The sequence below is a fragment of the Pseudorca crassidens genome, chromosome 19 (genome assembly GCF_039906515.1).
Source record: "Pseudorca crassidens isolate mPseCra1 chromosome 19, mPseCra1.hap1, whole genome shotgun sequence".
NCBI classification, from domain to species: domain Eukaryota; kingdom Metazoa; phylum Chordata; class Mammalia; order Artiodactyla; family Delphinidae; genus Pseudorca; species Pseudorca crassidens.
This window is the reverse complement of record NC_090314.1, coordinates 48,046,528-48,057,534: the sequence shown is the minus strand read 5'-3', so window position 1 is coordinate 48,057,534 and position 11,007 is coordinate 48,046,528. Positions and strand designations below refer to the sequence as shown.

Sequence of the window (11,007 nt, the reverse complement as noted above, 5' to 3'; positions counted from 1 at the left end):
GGGCAAAGATACCAAGTTTCTCCGAGGACCAGGTGGATGCAGGGGGAGGTGGATGGACAGGACCTGTGTTGAGACGGCGCACCCCAGAGGCCCCAAGGACCATCTCCTGGGGCGGGGAGGCGGCCCTGGCAGGAGGAGGCTATGTGAGTGACGAGGGGAGGAGCTTCTGGGGAGTCACAGAGTGGTCAAGGACCATACCTCACCCAGGGTGGTAGGATCGCTGGTTACTGTTTATTTATATTATCTTTTCCAGCACTAATTCTCAAACCTCCTCTAGAGGAGTGCTCCAGGTTAGACTAATATCCCACTATCTTCCCCCACACAGAGTGCATTTCCCTTTGCTTATATTCTTTCCCCTGCCTGGAATGCCCATTCCACTCATGTCTACCACTTAAAATACAATCAGTTTCTTCAAGGCCAGGCTCAGTCTTGCTCCCCTGATGAAGCCCTCGCTGATCTGGCCACCTAGATACCTGTCCTTTCTTTGAATTTGCTACTTACAGTAGCCATAGCTAGTTGCCTATGCCAGTATCCGCTGTCTTCTTATTTAAAAACAAAACCTCTTAGTTTTAACTGGGCACATGGCCACTCAGGATAAAGACTGATTTTCATAGCCTCCTTTGCTGCTAGGTATAGCCAATTAGATATAAACAGCAGTATTTAGAGCCAGCTTCTAAGAAACTTCCTTAAAAGTCTGCCGGTGTGTGTCCTTTAGCCCTGTTCTTCTTTATTCCTGTATCCTTTAACATGCCTGGAATGCAGATGTAAGGTAGGGAGCTTAGCAGCCATTTTGGACCATGAGATGACCTTGGGGAACGGGAGCTACATGCAAGGATGATGGAGCAAAAGGAGAAGTATGGGTTCTTGACACTATGGGGCTATACTACAAGTTCTGGACTGCCTACCTATGCATTTTAAAAGAGAGAGAGACATACTTCTATCCTGTTTAGGCCACTATTATTTTCAGCTTCTTATAGGAAGCAGCCAAACCCAATCCTAATTGATATACTGCCTAAATTACACACAAGCTAACACAGGTGAAAGTACCCAAAATAGTAAGTCCCATATGACAGCATCTCAGTCAATCTCTTTTCTCTCCTAACCTGTGACATCTCTGATATCATAGATTTACACAGTCTTTATACTGTCAATCAACTATGCATAGGTTTGTGTATCTCCAACTGTCTAAATATAGCTCCTATTATATAGTGCTTTTCAAAGTTATTTTCCTCCCGAGCTTCTTTAATCCTTCAAAGAATACATTACTTTTAACATATCTTACAGATGTGGTTCTGCAGGCTCCAGGGGAACTGAAGCAGGTCAGGTACCCAGGTCTGCTCTCTCCAGGTCCACTGCTGTTCCTCCTACCTCATCCCTACAGCCACTAGAACTAAGCTTCTTGATTTATTGTCATGTTTTTTCCATTACAATGAATGTGAACATTCTCTGGTATGCACACAGTAGGTGTTCAATAAATATATTATATGAAACCCCAAGAAGTTAAGTAATGCATCCAAGCGAGTTTCTGAGATACATCTCAACCAGGGGCTGGCAAACTAGCCTGCAGGCAAATCTGGCCCACAGTCTGTTTTTGTAAAGCCCATGAGCTAAGAATGGTTTTTATATTTTTAAATGGTTATGGGAAAAGGAGAAGGAGAAGAAGAAAAGGGGGCAGGGGCAGGGGAAGGAAGAGGACAGGAACATGTAACAGAGACCACAGACATCCTGCAAAGCTTAAAGTTATCTGGCCCTTTACAGGAAAATTGTGCTGCCCCTGGGCTACTCCATCCCCGTGCAGCTAGATGTTTTATCCACTAGCAGCGCCTTCACCAGCTGTTGTCCCCTGAGAGACACGATGCCCAGAGAGCTTGGAGATCCTGCAGAGAGAGCCTGTGGGATTGATCTTCAGCCCTCTTGTGCCGGCCCCGGACGGAACCCCCAGGCCCTCCCACTCTCCGCAGCACCACCTCCTTCGGGATAGATGGGGATGAATGTTCTATCCCCCTCAACCACCCTAAGACTTGGAAACCTTTCTGAGTCACTGGTCAAATACTCAAGCCCAATTTATTGAAAATTCATTGGCTTTTTTCCTGTAAAAAGAATAAATAAGTAAGCAAACCTCCGTGGCTGAGGCTATAAACTGAAGTGTGAAAGCCCAAACAGGCTGAAACCATCACAGGAAAACCCCTCAGCTCCACAGCTCTAAATAGAGGGAAACCCCTCTATTTCCAAAACTACCAGCCCTCTAGAAAGGAGGCTGAACGAGGTCGCCATTTCCAGTACCCCTGGCAGCATGTCCCCCATCAGATCCCTCAGTTATTCACTCAGTAGATGTTTCAGTGGTTAAGAGAACGGGGTTTGAAGTCAGACGATTTTTACCAGCTGTGTGGCCTTAGCTGGAGCACTTAACCTCTCTGAGCCTAGGTTTCCTCATCTGTAAAATAAGAATATTCACATTTACCTAGTAGGATATGCAAAGCACTCAACAGAGTACCTAGCCCTGGAGTGCCCAGTAAATGGAAGGTATGTATGTGATATTGTTACACTGACCAGCCCTCACTCTTTCTCCCCTCCGTCTTCCAACCCTCTTCTTTATTTCTCCCTCTTAATCACTCCTCAGTTACATGCGAAACCCCATCCTGGAAAGCAGTCCAACCTACCTCTCTAACTTGGCCGTCTCCTTTCTGGCCATGCCCCCAGCCTTGGCACCGAATCTTCCTTAAGCTGGCTCAGACCATCATCCTCCACGCCTCCTGCCAGGGGTCTCTCCATTCTTCTTTTCCTGCCTGTTGTCCAGGCCACCTTTTTGCCCTTTGCTGGCACATTGTAAATCTAGAAGCTAAAAAATCCATCTTTTATTTGACGTAGCATCTTGAGGAATTCGTCCGTTTTGAAAGCAGGGATTATGCCTTTCTTATTCTACTTACATCTCTGGAGCTGGGCCCATAGTAGGGGTTCAATGAGCATTGGCTGGTAGCCTGGCCAGGAGAGCAGACAACGACCAGCTCGTGGCCAGAGTGTCCCTGTCCCGTGACAGGTGTGAATCCCAAGAACCACTTGGACTTAGGGACTGGGCCAGGCCCAGACAAAGTTGTCCAGTTGGAGGGCTGCCTGATGTAATAGAAAAACATGTGGATTTGGAAGTGAGACATGTCTGGTTTGAATTTTGGCTTCACCTCTGTCTGTCTGAGTGTACTTGGACAAGTTGCGTCACCTCTTTGAGCCTTGATTTCTTTATCTATAAAGTGGGATCAGTCTACACTGAGATGCCTATTTACACCCACTAGGATGGCTATAATCAAAAAGACAGGTAATAACACATGTTGGTGAGAATATGGAGAAACTGGAACCCTATACACATTGAATGGGAAATGGTGCAGCCACTTTGGAAAACCATCTGGCCATCGCTCAAAAGTTTAAACACAGAGTTACCATATGACCCAGCAGTTGTATTCCCAGGGCTCTACCCAAAGAAATAAAAACATATGATCACACAAAAACTTGTACACAAATGCTTATTAGCAGTGTTATTCATAATAGCCAAAAACATGGAAACAATTCAAATGTCCATCAACTGATAAATAAACAAAATGTGGTATACCCATATAATGGAATATTATTTAGCCAGAAAAAGGAATGAAGTACTAATACATACTACAATATGTTTGGGTTTTTTTTTTTTTTTTGGCTGCACCGCGAGGCTTGTGGGATCTTAGTTCCCCCACCAGGGATCAAACCCATGCCCCCTGCAGCGGAAGTATGGAATCCTAACCGCTGGACCGCCAGGGAATTCCCTACATGCTACAACATGGACGAGCCTTGAAAACATTATGCTAAGTGAAAGAAGCCAGACACAAAAGATCACATATTGTATGAATCTCTTTACATGAAATGTCCAGAGTACGCAAATCCATAGAGACAGAGAGTAGATAAGTGGTTGCCAAGAGCTGGGGGAAGGTTGGGGGCTAAGAGTGAGGAAAATGTGCTTTTTTGGTGGGTGATGGAATGTTCTAAAATTATACAGTAGTGACAGCTGCACAACTCTGGGAATAGAATATAAACCATTGGATTGTACACTTCAAAATGGTGAATCGTATAGTCTGTGAATTTTAGCCCAACAAAGCCATTATTTTTTAAATGGGGTGGGCAAGACCTCCCCACCCACCTCTCAGGGTTCTTGTGAGGCTCAGAGGAGGACATTGTGCAGGTCTTAGACACCGTGTCATGTTAGGACAAATAGGAAGGCTGGGGCCATGGCTCTTCATACAATGGAGCAGTTTGCTGCCCTCCCTTCTTTTCTGCTCTGACTTGGGACCCCCCAGGGTGAGAGTTGCTAAGGAGTGACACTGCCATCTGGCAATGACAAGAGGAGGTTCTGGGCCTCCAATATGTCCATCCACCCCAGAGCCGGGGAGGCAAGAAGTGCCTCTCACTGCCTCACAGTCCTCTCACACTGCAAACTGGGAGGGACCTGACCCCACCAGGACACTCTTTTGTGTCCCAAGGCTGCCTCTCACCTCATCAGAAAGCCTCAGAGCTCAGCTTTCTACCGGAGGAGGGAGGGGCCCGTGTAACTTCAGATCTGGGAGTAACTAGGAGCAAGGTAGGGGAGAAGAGGAGAGCTGTGGGTAACAGACCATACTTTGTTGTTGTTGCTGGCTGCACCGAGAGGCTTGTGGGATCTTAGCTCCCCGACCAAGGATTGAACCCAGACCCTCGGCAGTGAGAACACAGAGTCCTGACCACTGGACCTCCAGGGAATTCCCGACAGACCATAGTTTAAAGAAAGCTGGCTTCAGCCCTCTTTAACCTCTGAAACCTTTAGCAAGCATCAAATGCTAAAATAATGATGACGATGACTAATAGTTACCACGCGAGCATTTACTAACTGCCAGGTACCATGCCAAGCAAATACACATGTATGTAATCACAAAGACCTTACGAGGCAGCGACATTGTTGATTCCAGTTTATAGAAGAGAAGATTGAGGCACAGAAGTTTCAATTGAACTGCCCAAGATTGCACAGCTAGAAATGACAGAACCAGGATTTGAACCCTGGTAGCCTGGCTCTACTTCCTGTTTACTCATATGCTCTGTTAGACTGTGTAAACCCTATAGGCTGCACACAATGGAAGACCAAGGTTATTACTAAGCCTGTTCAATGGCCCTCCCCTCAAGGAAGTAGGTCTCAAACTCAACCAAGCATCAGAATCATCTGGGGGTGTGTGTGTGAAAAATTCAGAGTCCTGGGCCCACCCCAGCGAAACTGATTCACTGAGCCTGGCAGACCAGGAATCTGCATTTGTGACCAGTATCCCAGGTGACCCCAATGAAAGCTGTTCCGGACATACTTGGAGACACTTGACCTCCCTGAATCAAGAACCAACTTTTGGGCCAGGCTGGCTAGGTCTGCCCCACGGGGTGGATGCTTCCTGCTGAGGCAACGCCACACTTATCCCAACTCCACTGCCCTCATCCAAGTCCTACCCATCTTTAAAGGCCCAGGTCGAGTTCTACATAGTGTCCTACGCCCTCCACAGGAGTAGCAGACCACTCTGGTCTAAGTCCTTAACCCCTTATAGAGGAACCCGCACTGCTTCAGAACCTCATTCTAAGCTGCCTGATATTCCTACCTCAGCATCCCGTGGCTACAGGCTTTTTCTGATGAACTAGATCATTGCATGTGCCTTAAATGTAGAAGCTTTTATTTTCCTTGTATGTGTCCCCCACAGCTCATAGTAGGTTAGCATTCAGTAGAGACCTGTGGATTTGGTTACAGACCTCAAGTGCCAATACGCTCCTATTGCGATGATTAGCATGACCAATGTGCACAGCTGGCCAGTTCAACGTCTGCCTGCCCAGGGTCCCAGTCCAAGGGTCTGGATCCTTCCTCCATGGGATCCAGGTGATTTCTCCACGCCAGGCACCATTCTAGCACTGCGGGTCCAGAGGATGCACCCTCTCTGAGGGCTGACACACCAAACAGCTCATTCTAATACTGCATCTTTGGGTGCAATTTTGCCTCCTGGGGACATCTGGCAGTGACTGGAGACATTTTCAGTTGTGACAGCTGGCGTGGTCGGGCTACTGACATCTAGTGGGTAGAGGCGAGGGATGCTGTTAAACATCTTACAACGCACAGGACAGCCCTACAGCAAAGCAGCCCCCAGCCCCAAATAACAGTTCCGAGGTTGAGAAAGTCTGCTCTAACAGAGTTTGCCAAACCTGCAGCATAGCAACGACCGATGTTATTAATGAGAACCCAGAGGAAGGAACGATTAACTCCCAGGGAGTATAGGGGTGTTGGAGACGGATTCGCAGAGGAGATGCTCAGTACATATGAACTGACTGATGAGCGATGGATAGGAAGATTTTACCAGGCAGAGGCAGGGAGGAAGGAGAGGGTGTTCCTGGCTGCGAGGTGTCAGAGTGGCTGGCAGGTTTGGGAAGCTGTTGCTGAGCACAATGTGGCCAGAGTGCCTGGTGCTCGCCACCCAGCACATCTGCTGCCATCTTATTCCCTCACTCATTTGATCAGCAAACTCTGACAGAGTGGCACGGGCAGCTCTGGCCCTGCTGGAATCATCCCCGATTCCGAATTAGTGATCTCTGAGCAAACAAGGTTTACTTCAACGGGTGTACAGGATTGAGCTGAATGTGGCCGTTGAGCTGCAGTGAAAGGTGAGACTCCCTGGGTCTGCCGCTGTGAAAACATAGCAGTGGCATCATCTTAAAAGGCTACCATCTGAGGTTGATGTCTTCCTTCCCAGAACAATGAACGAGGGGTTTCCTGCTGTGGCACGTGAGGAAAATGGGTTTGAAAGAGTGTACGTGCTTCTCAAAGTTAGATAGGAATGAAAACACATTACAAAGGAATTCTGAAAAAAAAGAAGTAATTCTGGTAATGTTTGTCTCTTTAAAAAAAAAAAAATAACCAACTGTAGATGGCCCTGTTTATTTTAAATAGATGTTCTCCTTGATGAGCTCATTTTGCCATCTCCTCTCATACCTCTCTTTAGGTGTCTCTCTCTCTTGCTTTGGCTTCTCCACCTCTGTCTCTCTTCACATTGAGTGCCTGTGCGTGTGCATTGTGTGTACACGCTTCTCTTTTTTTGTCTGCATTTTTGTTTCTTTGAATCTGTTGCTCGCATTCTCTCTCTCTGCCTCTCTCTGGGTTTCAATATTTTTCTTATTTCTAGTCACCTGTTTCTGAGTCTGCTTCTCTCCCCCTTCCCCATTCCTTGAACCTCTTTCTCCTCCTCTGTCTTTAGCCTCTCTCAATAACTGACCACAGTAGATAACTGAAGTGTATTTCTATTACTGGTTGTATTTACCGACTAGAGTTACATGCTCCCCATTCTTGATTTTTAAAAGCAATTGATGGAAACGTTTTCTATTTCTCTCACCCTAATGTTCCCTGAAGGAAGCTGCATTTTACTTTCATCTTCCTCCATTGATTTATTTTTCTATTCTGTGGGTCATCCCTTGAGAGGAAAAAAATATAAGTTCTCCACTGTCCTTTCGCTGTATTTCAGCGACGAGCTGGCCCAGGCCCAGGGGGTGTGGAGGCACCGAGGCGCGTAACGCTGGGGAGACAGCAGTGAGGCTCTGGGTTGGGGGTGCCCCAGTGCGCTGCCACTGAGGGATTTTCTTGGTTGATCTGATTTTATCGGAGCCAAAACGTGCTTTGAGTTTAACAGGCAGCTCTGGAGGAATATCTACGGATTCCTAATTCATCACCACAGACTCCCCCTTCTTCAGTGTTGCCTGTAGTGGCTGGAGAGGGATAGAATATGATTGAAGATAGTCTCAGGGAGCAAATCTTTTACATCTTAAAAGGAGAGAGGGGCTTCCCTGGTGGCGCAGTGGTTGAGAGTCCGCCTGCCGATGCAGGGGACGCGGGCTCGTGCCCCGGTCCGGGAGGATCCCACGTGCCACGGAGCGGCTGGGCCTGTGAGCCATGGCCGCTGGGCCTGCGCGTCCGGAGCCTGTGCTCCGCAACCGGAGAGGCCACAGCAGTGAGGGGCCCGCGTACCACAGGAAAAAAAAAAAAGGAGAGAGATTTTCAGCCTGGCAGGAACATTGAACTAGATCCAGGAACTCTTCGAAGGTTTGCACTTTCCTCTTTGGCTCAGAACTTTGATATGCAGGATGCCTTTTTTGCTAGGTTATCGGGTCCAGCGCTCCGTTCGACCTCTTGCTGGAATTGACTTCTCCATCTTTCTGTCCTGGCCCTCATCCTGTCACTCCTGGACTCTCCCAGGGGTCATGATAAATAGAGTCACAGGACATGGAACATCGGGGATGAAAGGGTCCAGGCTAATTGCCTCGCCTGATAAAGGAGAAAACGAGTCTCAGAGGATGGAAATGATTTGCCCAAAAAGCACAAGTCTACCTGGTGGTGGATGTCCCCAGTACCCCCTACCTGGCTGGAGTCTGTGGACTAGATCCCCATCTCTGCTGACAGTTCCAGGATCTGGGGCACACGGCCAGCCTGGCAGCATGAGTGGGTCCATATGGCAGCCCTCAGGGACCATCCCCATGCATACATGATGCTCACCCCCCAGAAGGATCACAGATGACCCCCTGCCAAAGTGAAGGGGAAGGAGGAGGGGAAACTACTGAAGCAATCACTCCTATGTCCACTTTCAGTCTCATTGAATTCAATTTCATTTATTGATGTATTAGTGTAAGCCAGGCTCTTTGCTAGAACTGGGGACAATAGGAAGTTGAGAGCTTTAAGCTGTAATACTGAGGTACATGTGAGGTGACAAAGGGGCAGAGAATCAGTCCTCTCTCCCAACTCAGTTGGGTAGGGGGGTGACTCCAGGAAGGCTTCCTGGAGGAGGTGATGTCACGAGAAGTAACTGGACTAATGTTCCATTGGACCCTTCCTCCGTGAGCTCCTGGTCAGGGCCTTCTAAGGAATACCATGGAAATGAAAGGCATTTTGACATATTAGCAATTCAGATCAAAGCACTTAATGTTTCCATCTCAGTCTCCAGACTCACTCACAAGCTGTGTGGCTACAGGCAAGTCACGTGACCTCCTGAGTCTCCCTTGAGTGCTCTGGGGCTGGGGTAAGTGTCCAGCAAGATGCGATCTGGGAATGCAACTTGCACATTTTAAAGTGCTCCGACACTGTGGGCCATTATAGCCCTTAGGATTCCATTTAAATCCTCTGGCCTTGGAGTGCAGCTGAAAGCAAAGCCATACCCCTTCCCTGGAGGGCACAACAAAGGAGCAAAGAAGTAGGGCCTCAGACCCAGTGTCCTCGGACTCACCCTGAGCCTCTCCTGGCCTCCGTTTCCTCACCTGAGAAATGAGGGTGTTGGTCTTTTCCTTTAAAGTGCCTTCCTGCACGCAGAGGCCTGCGTGACCTCTGACCCTGACTGCCACTTCAGGCTAAGCCCCTAGCTCTGCCACTCTGGTGCACCACAGCAGAGCAGGGGCTCTGCTCCATACAGGAACCAAGATGCTACGTATATACAATAGAATATTACTCAGCCATAAAAAGAAACGAAATCGAGTTATTTGTAGCGAGGTGGATGGACCTAGAGTCTGTCATACAGGGTGTAGTAAGTCAGAAAGAGAAAAACAAACACCGTATGCTAACACATATATATGGAATCTAAAAAAAAAAAAAAAAAAGGTTCTGAAGAACATAGGGGCAGGACAGGAATAAAGACGCAGATGTAGAGAATGGACTTGAGGATATGGGGAGGGGGAAGGGTAAGCTGGGACGAAGTGAGAGAGTGGCATGGACATATATACACTCCCAAATGTAAACTAGAGAGCTAGTGGGAAGCAGCCGCATAGCAGAGGGAGATAAGCTCCGTGTTTTGTGTCCACCTAGGGGGTGGGATAGGGAGGGTGGGAGGGAGGAGATATGGGGATACATGTATATGTATAGCTGATTCAGATAAAGCAGAAACTAACACACCATTGTAAAGCAATTATACTCCAATAAAGACGTTAAAAAAAAGAACCAAGATGCTGGAAATGAGCTCCATCCCCAAAAAGAGAGTGCAAAGGAAAAAAAGATCTGCCATTTTCCTCAAAATAAAAACAGAGGCAGATGGCTGGGAGGGTTTTCATGGCTAATTAAATATGCTTTAGCCTCTAAGTTAATTATGAAATGGTTCCTGCAGGGGGAACTCTGCTTTGCATGGAGTGGGTTCAGGTAAGTAGCCTGGGGAGGCTGCAGGGGCCCCCTTTGCATCTCTCTCCGACATGAATAAAAGGTCCTCCTGTCTAGGCCTCAGAGGCAACAGCAAAGGCCACCAATTCAGGGGGTGACAGGAGTCACTCACTTCCCCAGGGCATTTGTAAAGAGAGAGGTACCAAACAGCAGAGCTGGGACTCCATAATTTCCTTTCGGAGAATTTCTTCTAAGGCCATTATGAGAAACCCAAATAAAGATTTCCTGGACGAGAATATTTGCCACAGCACCATTTATAATCACGAAAAATAGGAAACCGCCTAGACGCCCGCAAATAGAGAACTGGCTACGTAAATTCTGATACAACCAGACAATGAAATATCATGTAGTCATTAAAATGGCATTTCTGAAAACTAGATAATGACATAGGGAAAAGCTCTGGTAGTATAAAATGAAAAGAGCAAGATGCAGAATTGTATATAACGTACCACCTAATCTTATAAATAGTTGTGCACAGGAAAAGAAAAAAGGGCGGCACGTTAAATGCTAATAATGATTATTTTTGAGAGAGAAGATTCTGGGAGCTTTTGCTTCTTTCCATGAGCACCTTTCTGTATTTTCTTAATTCTTTGCAATGAGCATGTATTACTCTCATAGTCGGGAAAATAATAAAATTTTGTAAATGCCAGAACAACTTATAATGGATTTCCGAGTGGGCCTGAACAATTTTTCACACCTTCTTTGAAGTCAATGAACTTTACTAAAATGTGAGATTCCAGGATCGATAAAGCTGGGCAAGAGTTTATTTTCTAGAACTCTCGAGGGCAGGTGCTTTCAACGGGCAG

The 11,007-nt window shown here is 47.1% G+C and overlaps 1 protein-coding gene across 5 annotated transcripts in view; it reads right to left on the bottom strand.

The window, feature by feature from the left end:
* Positions 1-11,007, bottom strand: part of LOC137211697 (ADP-ribosylation factor 2) — a 103,714-nt gene that overhangs the window by 26,503 nt on the left and 66,204 nt on the right. The window lies entirely within an intron of this gene.